Source organism: Mauremys reevesii, linkage group 3 (genome assembly GCF_016161935.1).
Source record: "Mauremys reevesii isolate NIE-2019 linkage group 3, ASM1616193v1, whole genome shotgun sequence".
In the NCBI taxonomy this organism is placed as follows: domain Eukaryota; kingdom Metazoa; phylum Chordata; order Testudines; family Geoemydidae; genus Mauremys; species Mauremys reevesii.
This window is the reverse complement of record NC_052625.1, coordinates 200,087,579-200,107,936: the sequence shown is the minus strand read 5'-3', so window position 1 is coordinate 200,107,936 and position 20,358 is coordinate 200,087,579. Positions and strand designations below refer to the sequence as shown.

The 20,358-nt window shown below is 49.3% G+C and overlaps 1 protein-coding gene across 2 annotated transcripts in view; it reads right to left on the bottom strand.

The window, feature by feature from the left end:
• LOC120399959 (XK-related protein 6) overlaps nt 1-10,392 on the bottom strand; it is a 121,657-nt gene extending 111,265 nt beyond the window's left edge. Inside the window, exon 1 of one of the 2 annotated variants that reach the window (XM_039528241.1) lies at nt 10,106-10,392. The gene's annotated coding sequence lies outside the window, so the exon portion shown is untranslated. The remainder of the gene's footprint in view (nt 1-10,105) is intronic. The other variant, XM_039528242.1, reaches the window with a different exon arrangement.
• Nucleotides 10,393-20,358: the final 9,966 nt, after the last annotated feature.

Below are 20,358 nucleotides of genomic sequence, written 5' to 3'. Positions count from 1 at the left end.
TGCTGTCTTGCCTTAAATACAACTTCTAAAGCTCTAGCCTTGTTAAATGAGGAACAGGGCGAATTAAGACATGGACTTTTGCAAAACAAGCGGCCATAGATTATCTTTTAATGCAACATCATTATGGCAATAATGAAAAAGCAGTGGACAACCAAATTGTAAAACTACATAATTTAACAAAAGAAGTTACTATGGATGTTGGTTTCAGGATTCTGGGACTGGCTTACTGGATGGCTGCCAGACCTATCCTGGCTAAAGCAAATGTTTGCATATGTTATTGTTATAGCTGCAGGATTAATAGTTTGTTGCTGCATATTACAGTGTATTCCTTCACTTATTAGCCTATTTGTCCACGGCTGCCCTTGGCAACGACTTAATACAAAACAGAGCATTCATTATGCCTGCAAATTGCTTAAAAACAAAAAGGGGGAGATGTAGTGAAAACATGCTGTGCTGGCAAACCACACACGTGTTTATTACATTTACTCAGTCTCTTCACCATTCATGATATATTGCACAAAGGGAGATGGCTGTGGGGAACCAATCAATATGTTACAAGTAACTATGATCTCATGCTCTTTGATCTAATTACTAATAAAACCCAGCTCAAGAGGATCCCAACACCCCAGATCTGAATGTTGGACTTGTGGTGTGGGCCGGAGCTGCTGTTTAGCTCTCATGAATCTAAGTGGTATTTTCAGCATCTTGCAAATCGGGATGTAGCTAATGACAGCAGAATGACAGGGTTAGAAAACCCAGAGAAGGGGAAAGATACATGTGGGTTACATACAGCCCTAGTATAATGGGGCTCGGATCCTGATTGGGGCCTCCAAGTGCTAATGCAATAATTATATTATCTATCTGCCTCCTGCTCCCTAGAGTAGGATTTTAGGCCCAGATCCTCAAAGACAATGTTTCTTAAGCTGGGGATTCCAACCCAAAAGGGGGTTGGCATGGCTATTGTAGGGGGGGTCGTGAGAGCAGTGGCTGTTGGCCGGGCACTCAGATCTGAAGGTGGCGCCGTGCCAGCAGCAGTGCAGAAGTAAGGGTGGCAATACCATACCATGCCACCCTTTTGTGCTGCTGCTGGCGGCGGCGCTGCCTTCAGAGCTAGGCAACCAGAGAGCTGTAGCCCTGCTCTCCCTTCCCCTGGCAGTGGGGTAACCCTGGGGGGGTGTTGCCACAGCCTGAAAGGTGGGCCCAGCAAAAAAAAAGTTTGAGAACCCAACATCCCCTCCGCTCACACACAAGGAGGGGGATCAGTTTGAGTGTATCTGGGGCCGGGCAGCAAAGGTGAGGGACCATGGCTTCTGCGGCAGCATCTGCTCTTTCCTCTAGCCCCTGCTACACAGGGAGAGGGGTCAGGGGGTTGGAAGAAGAAAAGAAAGTCTCCATGGCGCTGGCCCCACCTCCATCGCCTGGGGATTGTGAAGGGTAAAGAGCTGACCCGGCTTGTTGTCACTCTGCCTGCTCCTCCTGGTGAGTGGTTCTGAGGCAGCTCAAAGCGAGCCAGGGCTAGTCACCATGGAGCTGGCTGATAGGGGAAGAGGAAATGGCCATTAGCCGTGTGGAGATCCCAGCCTGCCTGGGAGTCTACGACAGGGCTGGGCTTATCAGTGGTGCTTCCTAGTGGTTAGGTCTCTGGATCCCTGCTCTCCCCCATGTCCGGCATGCCTCAGGAGCAATCACTCCAACACTGTGGCAGCCTCCTTCCTGGTAGGTAGCAACTTGGCCCTCCGGCCATGTCACCAATTGTGTTCACACCCTTATAGAGTTTAGCAAAATATAGAGAGTCCAATGCTGCCGCCAGAGAAAGGGTGTTCAGCCCACACCTGGGCCCCCTGTGGGTGGTGTGCCCTGCCTCAGGCTTATAATCATAGAATCTCAGGGTTGGAAGGGACCTCAGGAGGTATCTAGTCCAACCCCCTGCTCAATGCAGGACCAAACCCAACTAAATCATCCCAGCCAGGGCTTTGTCAAGCCTGACCTTAAAAACCTCTAAGGAAGGAGATTCCACTACCTCCCTAGGTAACCCATTCCAGTTCTTCACCACCCTACTAGTGAAAAAGTTTTTCCTAATATCCAACCTAAACCTCCCCCTCTGCAACTTGAGACCATTACTCCTTGTTCTGTCATCTTCTACCACTGAGAACAGTCTAGATCCATCCTCTTTGGAACCTCCTTTCAGGTAGTTGAAAGCAGCTATCAAATCCCCCCTCATTCTTCTCTTCTGCAGACTAAACAATCCCAGTTCCCTCAGCCTCTCCTCATAAGTCATGTGCTCCAGCCCCCTAATCATTTTTGTTGCCCTCCGCTGGACTCTCTCCAATTTATCCACATCCTTCTTGTAGTGTGGGGCCCAAAACTGGACACAGTACTCCAAATGAGGCCTCACCAGTGCTGAGTAGAGGGGAATGATCACATCCCTTGATCTGCTGGAAATGCCCCTACTTATACAACCCAAAATGCCATTAGCCTTCTTGGCAACAAGGGCACACTGTTGACTCATATTCAGCTTTTCGTCCACCGTAACCCCTAGGTCCTTTTCTGCAGAACTGCTACCCAGCCATTTGGTCCCTAGTCTGTAGCAGTGCATGGGATTCTTCCGTCCTAAGTGCAGGACTCTGCACTTGTCCTTGTTGAACCTCATCATATTTCTTTTGGCCCAATCCTCTAATTTGTCTAGGTCCCTCTGTATCCTATCCCTACCCTCCAGCGTATCAACCACTCCTCCCAGTTTAGTGTCATCTGCAAACTTGCTAAGGGTGCAGTCCACACCATCCTCCAGATCATTAATGAAGATATTGAACAAAACCGGCCCCAGCACCGACCCTTGGGGCACTCCACTTGATACCGGCTGCCAACTAGACATGGAACCATTGATCACTACCTGTTGAGCCCGACCATCTAGCCAGTTTTCTATCCACCTTACCGTCCATTCATCCAGCCCAGACTTCTTTAACTTGCTGGCAAGAATAGTGTGGGAGACTGTATCAAAAGCTTTGCTAACGTCCAGAAATAGTACATCCACTGCTTTCCCCTCATCCACAGAGCCGGTTATCTTGTCATAGAAGGCAATTAGGTTAGTGAGGCATGACTTGCCCTTGGTGAATCCATGCTGACTGTTCCTGATCACTTTCCCCTCCTTTAAGTGGTTCAGGATTGATTCCTTGAGGACCTGTTCCATGATTTTTCCAGGGACTGAGGTGAGACTGACTGGCCTGTAGTTCCCTGGATCTTCCTTCTTCCCTTTTTTAAAGATGGGCACTACATTAGCTTTTTTCCAGTCATCCGGGACCTCCCCCGATCACCAAGATTTTTCAAAGATAATGGCCAATGGCTCTGCAATCTCATCGGCCAACTCCTTTAGCACCCTCGGATGCAGCGCATCCGGCCCCATGGACTTGTGCTCGTCCAGCTTTCCTAAATAGCCCCGAACTACTTCTTTCTCCACAGAGAGCTGGTCACCTCCTCCCCATACCGTGCTGCAGAGTGCAGCTGTCTGGGAGCTGACCTTGTCTGTGAAGACATAGGCAAAAAAAGCATTGAGTACACTAGCTTTCTCCACATCCTCTGTCACTAGCTTCTCCTTGTCTCTAAGGGGGGCGGGGGAAGAGGGTTGTGCCCCCATCGTGAAAGGGGAGCCTGGGCCCTCCCTTTCCGTCAGGCTCTGACCAAGGCCCTACAAGAGGCAACAACAGCCAACGGCCTGGAGTGCTTTAGGGCTGCCTCCCTGGGCCACTTCCTACCACTCACCCTCCCAGTCCAGGGGACGGTCAAATCCCCCACAAATGCTCCACCAGCAGTTAGAGCGAAGGGTTCCCTCGTCCCACAGAAAGGCTGGTCCCTTCTCTAGGCCCTGGCGTAGCTGCTGCTGGCTGATTTCTCCCCAGCAGCCAGGACTGTTGCTGGGCCCTTACTCAGGAGCTCCTGAAACAGATCTGTGCTCCTCTCCTCTCTGCCCCCACCTCCCCTTCCGAGCTGTCTGGCTCCTCCTCCGGCTGGCAGGGCAAGGCAGAGTCACCTGGGCCCGGAACTGCTCCGGAACTCGGTCAGTTCCCGTGTGGGGTTTAAACTCCCCATCACAGGGCCCAGCAGAGCTGGGTGCCATTTCCACGCGAGGCTGCTCAAAGGTAGCCACCTCGGTCCATAGGGAGACACTTACGCAACGAGTTTGATTTTCTGAGTTGCTGGGCACCCATGGATCCGGGAACAGCCAGCCCCACTGGTGGGGGCTCAGTACCCCTGAAAAGGCATCTTATTTAGGTGTCTACCTCTAGGCACCCACATCTGAAGCTTTCCAGTTCCTTTTAATCTCTTCTCCCAAATCAAGGCCTTCTGCCCTTTTGCAGCTCCTCTCCAAACTTCCCTTTGTATCGAGATGTTTCTGGTAAGCAGGTGGCCAGAACTGAACAGAAGGCAGACTTGTAGCTTGAGAAGTTTTCACACAGTTACTATTATAACCGGTAGCACACCGGTCACATCAGAAGCATAGGAAATAACCTCTTGGGAGGCAGCTAAGTTTGTGCATCTGAAGACAGAAAACATGCTGTGCAGACAATTTGTCCAGAGACACTGTATGAAAGAAGGCACCTGAACTCCACTAGGGCTACCCATCTTGGCTTGCCTTTCTCTAGGCTTTCCTGACTGCTACGAAGGTTGGTGAGGTGATTAAGACAAGGGCTGAGAAACTTAGGAGATCAAAGTTCGGTTCCTGACTATACCACAAATTGAGTGTATAACCTTGGGCAGGTTGTTTAATCTATCTGCCTCTCATTTCCCCTTCTGTAACATAGAGACAACGACCCCTTGTTGGTCTGGGCTTGTCTACTGAGCCCAGGTACACAATTAAAATTTAGATCAACCGAGCTGTGTCATTCAGGGGTTATGAAAAATTCACACCCCTGAGCGTCACAATTAGGCTGACTTACCTTTCCACCCCGCCCCAGGGTAGATGCAGCTAGGTCAACAGAAGTATTCTTCTATCAGTGCAGCTGCCGCTATTCAGGGAGGTGGATTACCTGAAAACCCCTTCTGTCGATGCAGGAAAGAGTCTACACTATGGCACTGCAGCTGTGCCACTGCTGTGCCCGGAGGGTTAATAGGCCCTTAGACTGTAAGCTCTTCAAGGCAGGACCTGTCTCTTAGTGTGCATATGGACACTGGGGCTCTGGTGCTATTGTAACAGAAATAATAATAAAGGGATTTAAAATCCAACTTTGTTCTACTGTATTGTGGACAGAAACTCTTTAGGTGAACAGCCTGATGCTAACCAGTCTCATCCCCCTCCAATTATAACAAAGGTGAAGGAGAAAAACAACAACAATGAGAACTCCATGGGTGGTGGGGGAAGGGCATGCTTGGAAGAACCCATTTTTCCACCTCAGGGTCAAATTTGGCTAAACCCATCTGTTAAGGGACCATGTAACCCAAAACAAGATGGCTTACCACACCCTGACAGAGCTCAGGCCAGGAACTCCAGTCAACATAAAAGATTATGTGCATTGTGTACCTCTCTCTCTCTCTCTCTCTATATATATATATATTTTACACAAAATTACCTCACAGGGGAAACAAAAACATAATCACTGCCCTCACATTGCAGGGATCATTGCACAGTCTTTGGTCTGATGGTGGTAGTGGACCTCTCCATCACAGATATCTACATCCCTATGCAAAGCCCAGAGACCCTACTTGTAGTTGGAACCTTCTGTCCAGAGATTGGCTATGCTGCAAGCTGTGGGCCCAATCTTAGACCTGTGATGGCTGCCCTCTTAGCTGACACACTGGGGACTGAACCAGGGACCTCCAGAGCTAAAAGAAAGATCTGGTGGAGGGGTGATGTACAACACAGATCATCTGTTGCTTCAGGCTGCACCTACACAACGGGGCTATATCAACGTAGCTATGCCAATATAGTCTCCATAGTATAGACACAGCCTTAGGTGCCAAACGTCGGCCTTGAGCCAGCAAAGCATGGAAGCACCTGCATAACTTTAAGCAAGTGAACATCCCATTGATTCCAATGAGCATAACCATGCTTAAGGGCTTTGCCTGATGAAGGCCATAGGCTTTAGCAACCCCAGTGTGGCCTAGTGGATAAGCCACTTCACTGGAAATCTGGAGATGACAGTTCTATGCCTGTCTCTGCTACAGTATAACCTATGGCCATGGGTGCCAAAGGCGGCACGCAAGCTGATTTTCAGTGGCACTCACACTGCCCAGATCCTGGCCACCAGTCCGGGGGTGGGCTCTGCATTTTAATTTAATTTTAAATGAAGCTTCTTAAACATTTTAAAAACCTTATTTACTTTACATACAACAGTTTAGTTATATTATAGACTTATAGAAAGATACCTTCTAAAAATGTTAAAATGTATGACTGGCCCGTGAAACCTTAAATCAGAGTGAATAAATGAAGACTCGGCACAGCACTTCTGAAAGGTTGCCGACCCTTGACCTAGGCAAGTAGCTTCTGTTTTCCCTCTCGCTGTTTGGGGCAGAGACTCTCTCTCACTAGTATGTGTACAACACCCACCACAAGGGGACCCCCAGCTGACTTGGGCCCTTCTAAAATAATCAAAGGAATTACAGAAATCAGCCTTGCGCTTGGTTATAAGCCTTCGTACAAGTGAGCACTATGAATGTTCCCAGCAATAGACACACATTTGGATTGAGCTGAGAACTTCCCCATCCTAAGCGCTGTGGAAAGTTTGGTTTGCTTCCTCCACACCTCTCTCTTTAAAAAAAGATCTACGGAACTTTAAAGATTTATTACCCAATGTGCATATTTAATGAAGAGCAAAGATAGTTCATAAATACAACATGGGCTTTAACAGTATTTAACGTTACACATTAATTAATAATTCTTTAGTAATGTCAAACAGTTGTAGATTTAAAAACTTTATAACCTTTGATAAATTGCACCCCGGCTTACTAAATGCCTTCAGATTTATACATCTTCCTAAACATGCTCAAACTCAAACAAATTAAATAATGTATACGGGTTTAAAAAAAATACAATTTATTATGTCTTGATTTAATGGGAAATAGGTACTATTAAATCACTTCAGCATTTTATTATGTTACTTGATTGATCTCCCTATGGGTCTTTCTTCCAAAACGAAAGCTTGATACAAGGAGGGACAGGAAGTGCTGAGTCAAGAGATGCTGTTGTACAGCTTATGTCAAGGTGGTGTTAGCTTTCATGCCCTGCCCTGCCCTGCATGCTGTGTTTTCTTTCTCTGGACCTTACCCTGCACTCTTAATTCCTCTGCATAGACAGACTGAGAAAAGTGGCATAACTGTAGCAGAATAAGCTATTCTTCTAGAGCTGTGCTGGAACATCCCCCCATGTGGAGATGCTCTTCCAGAATAAAGCCCCTTTTTTTGCTGGAATAGAGTGTCATGGAGACACAGGGCGTTATCCTGACATAGCTATAGTGGAACTACTTATTCCGCTATAGTTATGCTGGTCAATTTCTCTCTCTTCAAGCCCACAGTCAAAACTCCCATGCAGCCCCTTGAAGCCCAAGTTTTGCCTAACTCAGGCACACTCCCATCAACTTCAAAAGAAATAAGGACTGAGCTGGGTGGAAATTTTCTTGTCCACTTGGAGAGCCCAGCCATGTACCCGAATGTGGGCACTTGAACTACAATTCCCATGAGGCACCACAGCAACTCATGAGGACGCAGATTAATATTGAACTGACCTGAAACAAAATGGCTACAAGTATCAGAGGGGTAGCCGTGTTAGTCTGGATCTGTAAAAGCAGCAAAGAGTCCTGTGGCACCTTATAGACTAACAGACGTATTGGAGCATGAGCATTAACAGACGTTTTGGAGCATTTGTTGGCTACATTCAGTTCAACAAACTGAAATATTTTGATGCAGGAATTTGAAAATGTTTTGTTTGGATCCGAAATGAGGAACAGACCATTTTGACCTTTCTGAACTGAAATTCATCAGGACTTCCTGCTCTACCAAAAATGACAGTTTTTTGACTTTTCATCATGATTTGAGATGAAAACAAATTTTGAAATATCAGAATTTCTAGAGGGACGGAAATTCCAATTGTCTACCAGCTCTAGTTACTTTATTTATTGATGGATAGCATTTTCACAGCCATCACTGCCAGAGTAATTTCAGTGCCTCACAAACATCACATATTAATTATTCGTATCACAGAAGCACTGGGGTCCCCTGATCAAGTTTAAGGTCCCATTGTGTTAAGCATTGTAAACACACATAGTAAAAACCAGCCTGTCTCAAAGAATTTACAATTTAAATAGACAAAGGTGGAAGAATGGAAGGATTATTGATCCCATTTTACAGAAGGGTGAACAGAGGCATAGAAAGGTTAAGTGACTTGCCCACGGTCAAACAAGAAAGTCAGTAGCAGAGCCAAGAACTGAAACTACTTCTCCTGAGTCCAAAGGTGTGGTGGAACCGGAATGGTGTTTTGGCACTTTTGCCCCATGGAGGACACCATTTTACTCTTTACGATATTATATTTATATAGTACACTTAATATTTTATATTCTATTATAATGTTTTGCCATTATCAAAGTGCTTCAATATCAAAACAAAACATTTTGACATGGTCATTCTGACGTTTCCAAACCAAACATTTTTTTGGAATTTCTATTCCATGAAAAAAATGACTTTTTTTGTTCCAATCTGGCATGAAAACAACTTTCAGAAATTACAGAAGTATCAGAATTTCCTGTGCGCGTGTGGGGGTATGACAAATTCGTAGACACAGATCCCAGGGAGCAGTGTGCATATGTATGCCAATATGCATGACCGGGGATGGCGGTGAGGACGGAGGTAGGAGAAAGACCACAAAACACACTAGTTTGGATCAATGATCTGTATGTGGATAAAGATGGTGCTGGGCCTTAACACAACTTCTGTCAGAAGAAAGGAAAGAGACTGTAAAAACAATCAATTTAGAGGAAGACAGAGCCTTTGCATTAACTTGTTAGGTGAGTTATTGATTCTCCAATGCTTTGTACAGCCTTCCTAGTCAAGATCACTCATCCTGCTCCTAAAACGTATTGGTTATATAAATCTCACGGGACATTCACTGAAGTGTTATCACTATATTCGCAAAGGCTATTCTGAGAGATGGTAAACTGCCCAAGCCACCAGCACTTTAAGCTGTTCTTGAAGGAATCGGAGCAACACACACATCCTCTACAGGTTGGCAAAGGGTCAGCGTTGTCTTTTATCAGCTCCGATAGCCTCATGGCACAGCCAAAATGACTAGGAAAATGACAGGGCAGAGAAGTCAAGCAAAGAGTGTGATACTGCAGAAGCTATGCCAAAGATTATTCAGCGCCTCTTTTCTGCTGCAGCTAGGGGCTTGCGCTGCTGAAGCACTTTAGTGAAGACGTGACTACACCGAGGGGAGAAGCACAGTTAATCCGCTTCCCCAAGAGGCGGTTGCTTTGCCAACGGGAGAAGCCCTCCCATCAACATAGAGCTTACACAGAGCTCTGCATACAACTCTGTAGTCTGGTGTTTAAGGCTGGGAGGTTGGAGATGTAGATTCAAATCTTCTCTCTGCCTGATTCAGAGGAGGGGTATGAATCCACATCTGCTGCCTCCCAGGGGAAGGTCTTAATCAACGGCCAGAGAGTCAGTCCCTCTCTCTTTGCTTCCATGAATAGTTAAGTACAGTATTTATACCAAGTGGATCAGCTTCACCAGCGAAGACGGAGATCAGAATACCTTATAGCCTGGTGGATAGGGCACTCCCCACTCATATACCGGCTTAGTGACAGCACTCCGGTGGCCCGGCTCTTGGCCCAGTGCCCCAAGGATGAGACCAGTCTGTCTTTAAAGAACTAAGCCTCTCCCTGCAGGGCCAGAAATGATAACATTGCCCCACTGACAATGCGAAAATGAAAGTGACTTACTTAGCCAACTTGAGAGAAACACAAATAAAAAGCATCTGCACTGAGAGATACACTGGCAATGAAGAGATTATTTTAGTTATAGCAACGCTACCGTGATGGGACTAGCATGTGCACAGGATTGTGTTGCCAACAGATGATTTTTAAGACGACGGGGGAAGAGTAATCTACTCATTTTCACTCACCATCCCAGAGCAACAGGACACCCCCGCTGAAATGATCAGCGCAAAGAGCAGGAGGTAGGAACTCAGGGGGACTCACCAGGCAGGAGGAGAGAGAGATGCAGTCAACAGCGGTCAGACCCAAAATGGCCACTTTAGAGCTGCAGCTGCTTGTCTTGTCCAGATTTAAAGGGGCCACCCATTAAACAAGCCTGCTGGGAGTGCATGGGGAGAACAGGTAATGACAGTGAAATAAGCTCTCAGAGGGGAGCTCCTCCCCGGACATTCCCAGCCCTTCCCAAAGGCCTGGGATCTGGCTGCTCATTGTTCCAAGCTGGGATAATACTGGAAATAGCTGTGGCCTTTCCTTTAATATAATAAAGTTCTAAGACACTTTTTGAATGTCAGCTGCTGCCGGTGATTCATAGATTCCAAAGCCAGGAGGGACCATTGCGATCATCTAGTCTGACCTCCTGTCTAATCAAAGCTCCCACCCACTGAGTCATAAAGCAGGGCTTGAAAATTGTTCCTAGCACCTGCCCTCCTGAGAGCAAATCCTGCTAGCCCAGGGAAAAGTATGTGGGCTACTACTTCTCTGGGTCATGCACCTTCTAATCCCCCACCCTCGCCCATATATCATTTCTGCCTCCCCCCCCCCCGATAAAATCAGTTCTCTCTCACACACATCTAGGCTCTCCGCCTGCTCTTCTCTGCATTCTGGGCTTACTCCCATGACCTGTTAATTAATAGGCTCCCACTCTTATCTGCACCATGGGAGCACCTAGAGATTCAAAGCAGGGATCAGGACCCCATTGTGCTGTTCAGAAGGTCCTGGCCCCAGTTTAGCTTTTTGATAGCTACTTGTGTATCTGCTTTTTAAACAGTTCTGAAAGTGACAGAGTGGAATCTGCTAATAGGGAACTCACTTACAGCAAAACTCTGCCTGTAGGGGAAGGGTGGGTAATAGAATGATGAGAACCAGCACCTGCAGTTTGGTCACTGCCAGTCCAATTAGTTTCCCCAGAGAACAGCGAGGTTGAGGGAAGCTGGGGCTGATTACCAGATCCGTCCTAGCTGGGGGGAATTAAGGAGCTAGTTAACCCATCCACCAGAAGGGTGATAAGGCACAAAAGTAGGACATGTAAAGGGAGTAATGAGCAGAGAGTGGGTGGAGCTGGCTAGCAAGGCCAGGATAAAGGGAATTCCCACCCTGGCTAATGAGGCTGATGTTTGTGTGTGACTGAAAATTGAGTTGCTGCACAGGACTGTGGAAGGGGGTGAGTGAGATAACACAAATAAACTACACATTGGGGTTACAGAGTGGAGGTTTACAGCCGTTTGTATAAGAAGATAGGAGCAGAGGGCTGTGCCCTGTCCCAGGGTGTTGAAGCAATCTGGGACTTTAGTGCATTATTATTTATAATACAGTAGCACCTAACAGCATCAAACCCATTGTGCCAGGTGCTGTACATAGGCATAGGCCTAATCTACACATCAGCTTGCACTGGCTTCATTGAGCGGGTTTAGTGATAGTGATGCAAGCCCCTGTGCAGACTCTTATTTTGGTATAAATGTGCCTTATTTAGCTTGACCTGCTCCCAATCAACCTAACAATAATACCTAGCTCTCATACAGTGCTTTTCCTCAGTACGTCTCAGAGCACCTTACAAAGGACCAGGCTCATGAGCTAGACAGAAATGAGGCTGGCGGAAACCAAAACAAGAGTGTCACACAACTGTTTGCACTGGTTTAACTCGGTTTAAAATCCCCCCTTCAATTAAACCCCTGCAGCTCTGTATATAGACAAGCCTGGAGTAAGAGACAGCGCTGCACTGCCCCATGGGGGTCACAGCCAGAGGCCCCAGTTCCACATTTCACTTGCTTAAAGTTAGGCCCATATTTAAGTACCTTGCTGAAGCAGGGCCTAAATAGACAGGGCATCTCATTATCTGCACTCTGCAGCTCGGAAACCCTGAGGCTTAAGTTCCCTCTAAGCTGCACGGCCACACAGCAGCCTATCAAGGGCCGCACAGACAGGGAGAGGTGCCCTGGCCTGGCCCAGCCCTGCCCTGCCAGAGCTGCTGTGGCCATTGAGAGGCACCTCTCCCCCAGCCCTGGACTGCTGCGGCGAGAGGGGCTGGGGGGAGTCCTCTCTCCCCGCCACAGCCCTGGGGCAGCCAGCACCTCGAACCCCTCATCCCTAGCCCCATCCCACAGCCCGCACCCCTCCACACCCAACCCTCTGCCCAGCTCTGAGCCCTCTCCTGCACCCTGAACTCCTCACTCCCGGCCCCACCCCAGAACCCGCACCCCCAGCCAGAGCTTACACCACCTGCAACCCAACCCTCTGCCCCAGCCTGCATCCCAGCCCCCTCATTCCTGGCCCCACCCCAGAGCCCACCCCCCCAACCCTTTGCCCGAGCCCTGAGACCCCCTCCTGCAACCCAATTCCCTCATCCCCAGCCCCACCCCAGAGCCCTCACCCCCCACACCCAACCCTCTGCCCCAGCCCTGAGCCCCCTCCCACGCTCGAACCCCTCGGCCCCACCACACATCACCTCCATATTGGTGCACATAAAATTCATTCCGCCCATGGACATAAAAAAATCGAAGGAACGCTATCTGGAGCCCATAGCGATTCAGGGTTAGATTGGTCCCGCTTAGTTAACGTTACATTGGACCCCTAAGGGGTGGCAACTCGCATTTTTTAAAGCTGTTCCCCCTCCCCCCCAAAGCTTAGACTTGCATCGGGGCAAGGAAATCCCAGAAGCAGGAAGCCGCAATCAGCTTCCTGGATTAATTATTATTCTTACCATAGCGCCTGTGAGCTCCCGCCGTGAAGCAGGAGGCCACTGGGCTAAGTACAGCAAAATATACTGTCTTGTCAGGCCCCCTCTGCTGGGCCTGAGTTCCACATGAGTGCGGTGAAGAGCGCAGGCCTAGGACACGTAGGGAGTTTGTGGCTAAAACAAGGTGCTGCACCCATGGCTTGTGAGGCCCAGTCCAGTGGCTTTGTTACCCGGGGTTCTTTCAACCCAAAGCTCTTGGTAACTTTTACTCTGTGCGAGGAGGTGTCGGGAAATAAATCAGGGGAGACACGGCCGTCCGACTGATGGATGGCTGCACAAACAGGACAACACAAGAGTGCTTTCACTTAAAGCTAAACTTTACTTAGTCTCAAGCACTCACACACGTCTACAATAGGTTAGTAAAACACCCCCAACCCTTGATGATTACCGAAGCTGAGTGTGACGTTCGAGTGACACAGCGGCAGCCCGTCTGCCGCTGGGGAACAGAAGATGCATCCAGACGGAAAGACCAGTCCCGAAGAATCCCCAAACGAGTCCCACTAGCTCAAGCTTTTCCTCCTTATTTACACATTAGTAATAGAATGACATGTCCCTGAAAGAAACCTTGTCAAGCAAACAGTTCCAATGGGCAAGCAAGAGGCTTCTTCTGATTATTGATTAACCAGGTGAGGGTTTCTCCAGTAGACCCCAATAGACATTCCTGGGGCATATCAGCAACTTCAACACAATTCTTATCAGGAAGGACGTGGGGTCAAGCTGCCCTTTCTGTGGCACCCAAAACCCCCTCCCCTCCTGCCTTGGTCAAGCTGCATGGCCACTTTACAGCCTGCTGACTAGGTTGCTTTTTAACAATAAGCCATAGTGGTTTTAGGCACTTTACTGGTTTGCCAAAGTCTCCCTGTACAGCTTAACCACAAAACCAGCCTTCCTCTCATTACCTTTATATCAGCTTTAGCTTTGCTTGGAGTGGAGCTTCATTCTCCTCTAGCGAAATGCCACTCCCCTAGAAGTGCCTCGCAGTGTGCTAATCCTGCTGGAATGCAGCAAACACCTCCTGCAAAATGGGGGTTAAGTCATGGCTGAGCACAGGGAGAAGTCACCCAGCTTGGGCTCTGGCTGCAGCTTCTCTCAGCAGGCAGATTGAGTGAGCTGCTGTTGCAACAGCCACTCCCCACTAGCAGTGAGATGTGGATCCCCAAAGTGCCCTAGCTGCTAGCACTTCCTGAAGCTGCAGGGGGAAAGAGGGGTCCTGCCACCCATCCCAAGGGCAGGAGGAGCTGTTTGACCAGGCGGTCCCTCTCCTGTTCTAGTCAAGCTTTTGGGAATCAAAACCTCTCGGCTGCAAGAGGATCTACTGTGTTCAGACGTTCCAGAGCCGAGAAGCAGCCTGCAGCTGCAGTGGTCTGATGGCAAGTGTTCTGGGGTGGCCGACGGCAGACATGCCCAGGGCACACCTACCGACCGACGCCAGCTGTGGAATCAAACACAGCTGGAGCATTTGTATACATGAGCAATATCAGTGCGGCGTCAGGGCAGGGGCTGTCTTTTTTCGTTTTGTTGCGGGGGGGCCTGGTCCATAATTAAGGCCCCGGCACTACAATAACAACAACAACTAGGGGGTCTCACACCTCACTGCTCCTATAAAGCCATCATGAGAACATCCTACACTGCCGTGCTCCTAACTGATTGCCAGGAGCAGCTACAATAGACTCTCTGAACCGGCCGGGCAGTTTAGCCTTACAACAGGCTGGTTCTCCTGCTTTGAGGGCAGTGGGCCCCGCTTTCATTGGATAGTAGAGAGACAAGGTGGGTGAGAAATATCACAGGGGTAGATGTGTTAGTCTGGATCTGTAAAAGCAGCAGAGTCCTGTGGCACCTTATAGACTAACAGACGTATTAGAAATGGATTTCCACTCCATACGGCTAAATGCAGTGCCTTGCACGGTGTCAAGTATCAGAGGGGTAGCCGTGTTAGTCTGGATCTGTAAAAGGTGGGTGACATCATATCTTTCATTGGACCAGCTTCTGCTGATGAGAAAGACACGCTTTCGAACGTACACAGAGCTCTTCTGCAGGTCTGGAAGAGGCACCCAGTGTGTTACAGCCCAATGCAAAGTGGGACAGATTGTTTAAAATTAGTAGCTAACACATATTTCAAGGGACCATTCCAGGTGAAGTGGCCAGTCATAGGAGCAAGAGGAGAAAAAGAAAAGCTGGGGGTTAGTGGGTTACAGATTGTTGTAATAAGCCGTAAATCCAGGATCTCTCTTCAGTCCATGATTTTTGGTGCCCAGCAGTTAGGAATGCAAGCGCCCAGGCTCGTCTGTTGAAGGCGTTGTGCAGGTTCGCTTTGAGGAGGAGGGCCGAGCGGTCAGACAGAGAGCGATTGCTTTGTGAAACGTGTTCTCCCACAGGGGATGTGGCGCTTGTGGCTTTTATCATTGTTTTGTGCAGGTTCATTCAGGAGTGTGGCGATTATCTTGTTTCACCCACACAGCTGTGATTGGGATGTGCTGGGTGAGGCATGAGAGTAACATGCAGGGTTCAGGAAGCTGCTGTCCTTGGTACTGACGAGAAGCATGTGCTGACTGGACAGGAAGCCGCCACCTTTCCCAGCACCTCTCTAAGGCCCCTTTCTCTTCTCAGCACTTTCTGTGCCATGGAGCTGTGCTTCTTGGACTGTTTCCTCTGGCCTCTCAGTGCAACACTGAGCCTGTGAGAGCCAGCATGCCAGCACTGACCCTCCCCACCCCAACCCCCTCTGCTATGTCTCACGCAGATCTAGGATTATTATTCTGGGGAGAGATCGCTGGCTGCTGCAAGACAAGAGCTGAAACTGGGTGATCACAGTGGTTTCTTCTGGCCTTGGAATCGATGGATCTCTCTTGCCTGAGTCCAGATCCAGCTCACCCCAACCGACTTCAGCGCAGCAAGTGCAGACAGCAGGGGCCCTTCTCCCTTTATGTGCAGCCTGGATCTGGCCTCAGCCGCGCTGCTGTTCTTTGCTTTCATGTGATCTGCTGCCTTTTGTTCACTGCTGCCGGGTTCAGATAAAGCCCCAGCAGCTCTTCACTCAGACACGACTTCTTGTGGGGACCGCACTACGGTGTTAGACAGGACGCTTGCTCCTTTTGATCCCTGGAAACCTTTAACTGCAGCTCCCAAGGGGGATCCAGCATGCGACTCTGAACATGAAATACACTCGCGGAAGCGGAAGGGATGGAACATTTACTACATGGAGGGGCATGATGTGGGTGGGGCAGAAGCCATCACCCTGCTCCTTGAGCCCCAGCATAGAGCCAAGGGGGAACATGGCCCCTGAGCATAAGGGGTCCGGCTTGCACAGCCGATGGCACTCAGCACCCCACAGGATTGGTAGCTGTGCCCCAGCCCTGCCCCAGGGGCTGCTGGCCTCCAGCTTTGTAAAGGGGGCACAAGGGGCTCAAAGCTGGGTGCCCCCCTCCCTCGCCCCAGGCACTCTGCACGTGCCAGCAGTGCCCTGAGAGGCTGCTCCTCCAGCCGCCTGTTTACTCACTGCACCTTCTCCCATCCACCCCGACAGGCGGCTCAGCGACACGACAGTGCCTAGCCTGCCTCTGGCACGCTAGCAGCAGGACACGCTGGCCAGATGATAACCAGGGAGGGCTGTACTCCGGTCAGCAGCGCTGCCACCCTGTGGAGTACCACAGTTCAGGGTCTGGTAGCTGAGCTAGGCCGGACGGCAGCCGAGCGGTGGCTGCGGACGTGCTGGGGACCTGTCTCGGCCCTGTCGTGTTGCTTAAAGATCATCCTTTTCCGAGTAAACCGGGATACGGTTTCTAAAAGAAACCCATTTGGGGCGGGGACACCAGCCATCAAAGCGTGGAAGCTGGAAATATGCATAAATGACGCGGGAAAGGGGGAAGATAAGAAAGAGGGAGGTTGCTATTTTAAGGACAAGCTCTAGTTGTAAAGCAATCATCTCCCAAACATGGCTAGTTTTTGGCTCCGTGCCCTCAAGCCAGCAAGAAGCGGCTGTGTTTTCTATTCCGGTCACACTGAATGCTTCTTACCAATCTATCCATCTTAATCAGAGCCTACCAATGCTTGCAGTTCCACCGCAACGGAGGGCTGGTAAGGCACAAGTTGGGGGAGGGGGAACACATATGCTGGCGGGGGGGGGGAGAGGTGGGAGCTGCTATTAAATAAGGAGGATTCAGTGTGAACCCAAAACACCCCCGAATATCCCGGCCCCTCTTCTCCCCTAATTCTACAGGGAGGATCCTTGGGGTGATGGTGAAGGGGAGGATGGGAATGAATGCCAATCGCGCTGCCAGGTAAGGACACACTCCAAGATGCAGTGACCCACGAGCTGTCGCACCGGCGAGCCCTTTATGGAAAGCCGAGGGACCCCAAGGGGGAAGCGTCTACGCTGCTCAATGTTAAGGACCTTTTGCTCATTTCATCTGCATTCTGACACTGCTGCAGTGGCCGGACAAAACGCCTCCCACGTCACCGATTTCCCAGACTCCCTCTCTCGGTTCTCCCCTTTCCGCGGCTTACCTCCCCTCCCTCCCACCCACGCCACATCCCCGGCACACAGCAACCATATGATACTGCAGAGAGGATTTCGCTTCTGGAGCGACTGCAGCTCAGTGCCTGAAATGACCCTCCACCCCCGACTCCGCCGCTTCCTCCTCAGGCACTGAACTGCGAAGTTTAATGAACGGCTGGCTGGGGAGAGCTTCAGTCCGCACCAGAGTGGGGACAGATGCACTCAAACAAGGCTCCATAAAGGTTATTTACTCCCCACACTCTGCAATCCCATACACCGCACTCTGTCACCTACAATAGTGAACACACAAACGCACCCCTGTGCATGGAACACAACACTCACAGGCACGTACCCCGCACCCACAGCACGCATGCACCTGCATGCACACACCACTCACATGCGACACAACACATGCACACACCACTCACCTGCACCGTGAAACACACACACACAACACACATCCATCACTGTTCACCCATAACACACATACATGCACCATTCACATGCAACACAACATGTGCACACACCACTCACCTGCACTGTGAAACACACACACACAATACACATCCATCGCTGTTCACCCATAACACGCATACATGCACCAGTCACACGCAACACAACACATGCACACACCACTCACCTGGAACATGAAACACAAGCACCTGTAACACAGTATTCACACCGAACACGCACACCGCTTTTGCAAGATGAAACAACACATTCACTCACTGTTCACACAACACGCATCAAACACACCCCACTCACAAGCATTCATGTTCTTCTCAGACATCCCGACCGTGGGACTCCAGAACCGAGGCCTTTCAAATGACCTGTGTTAGCAAAGCCTTTATAATCAGCCAGTACTCACACCTTATGCTGCAAGGATTTCCCCTAAAACTTCACCTTCAAAAATCAGATGCCCCTGAAGCCCCAAAACACAAGGGTTTTTTTCTGCTCAAAAAGCACACGTGGTCAGGAGCTTGGTTTTCATCTTTTCCTAAGTATAACATTTCTCCAGAAGCACTGCCCAGGAGGGCTTAGCAGGGTTCAGAAAGAAGTAGGTATTTAGATGGTGAGCAAGACTCTGATTCTTCCTGGTGCAGGGCATAATCCAACCTCTAAATCTTGGGGGCTGGGAGGACATGTTCCCTGGGGGCAGGTTCCTCACATCTTCCTCTGAAGCATCTGGTATGGTCATTGTCCTACATTTCAGTGCCCTATGACACAGCCTGGGTCACTGCCACGCAATTCCCAGCTCTTCCATCAGTATGTCCAGTCAGCCAGAGCAAGACAGGTTATCTCTCTGTGACTCAACTTCGCCACATGCACAATGGGAACAGGCTCTGCTGTCCAGGACATTTGTCATCAAAAAATCAAATTCTCAATGAAAAAACAAACAAACCCCAAACCTTGAAAAGTTTTGGGAATTTTGACCCCCTATCAAGCTGATCAAAATTTCTCTCCAATCAAAAAGTTTTGTCAAAATGTTGACATTATTTGGAATGCTGAGACACCAGTTATTGGGTTTGGTTGTTTTTTTTCTCCCAAAAATGCCCATTGTCTTTAATGCACGTTTGGCCAGCTCTAATCTTTTCACAACAGCATTGTAAAACTAGTAATTAACTACGGGCCCTGGTGAAAGGTGCAAATTTATTAATTAATGTATTATTATTTCACTCTTTGCACGTCTGTTTCCTGCTAAGGAGATTTCCCTTTGAGTGACTTTGGCCCCGATTCATCAAGGCACTTAAGCATATGCCTAGTTTTAGGGACATCTCCACTGCACATTCCTTTCAGCAGCGTGTAGAGTACATATGGTCACGTGCCCCCAGCACGAGTATAAACAGCAGCATAGACTGTGAGCTACTGCGTAGCTGAGTGGGGAGATATGATACTATGGAGGGATATGACAGATATTAAGGGGGGATATGATAGCGGTCTATAATATAAATGTTATAGCGAAAGTAGTGTGATTTATACCTTCACATAACACAAGAACAAGGGGTCACCCAATGAAATTAATAGGCAGCAGGCTTCAAACAAACAGAAGGCAGTACTTCTTCACACAACACACAGTCAACCTGTGGAACTACTTGCTAGGGGATGCTGTGAAGGCCAAAAGGTAAATTGGATTCAAAAGGCAAACTGGAGGATAGATCCATCAATGGCTATTAGCCAAGATGGTCAGAGATGCAAGCCCGTGCTCTGGGTGTCCATAAACCCCTGACTACCAGAAGCTGGGACTGGATGACAGGGGATGGATCACTCAATAAAGGGCCCTGTTCTGTTCATTCCCTCTGAAGCATCTCACACTGGCCACTGTCAGAAGACAGGATACTGGGCTTGATGGAAAATTGGTCTGAAGCAGTATGACCGTTCTTATGAGTAAAGACACAGCTGAAGCCTGTGGGTTTGGAGCCAGGTATGTACTCTATACCCCTTCGACTTGCCCAAGCCCTGCCTCCCTACCTACACCTACAGCGCCCAGTCTTTCCCCCAATGACTCCCCCTGCGACATGTAGTTACATACCACAGTGTGGACGCATCCTTCGTTTCACCGAGGGGTGGAGCCACACATCCCCTACACTGGCGCTGGCAACAGCCAATGGGAATGGGTCAGTGAGGGTGGCCCCACGGTAAGCAGAGCTGAAGAAATTCTAGCCAAGTCAGCATGCAGATTTCAGAGCGCTGAGAAGACTCCTCTTTTCAACAGGAAGGAGCTCTCCACTTGAACGACTGCAAACGTCCCAGGCTTGGGGTGTTTTGATCCAGGATTTTAGCTCTGCCTGTTGGGCCACATTCTCCATCCTGCCCCAGCCTCTTTGGGTCTCTGGGGTGGGCTCAGGTAGCTTGCAGAACCCTCCAGTGTAAGGGGGGTTCCTCTGGTAGCACAGAGCTCCAGAACAGCACTGGGCTGCTGGTCCAGGTGCAGC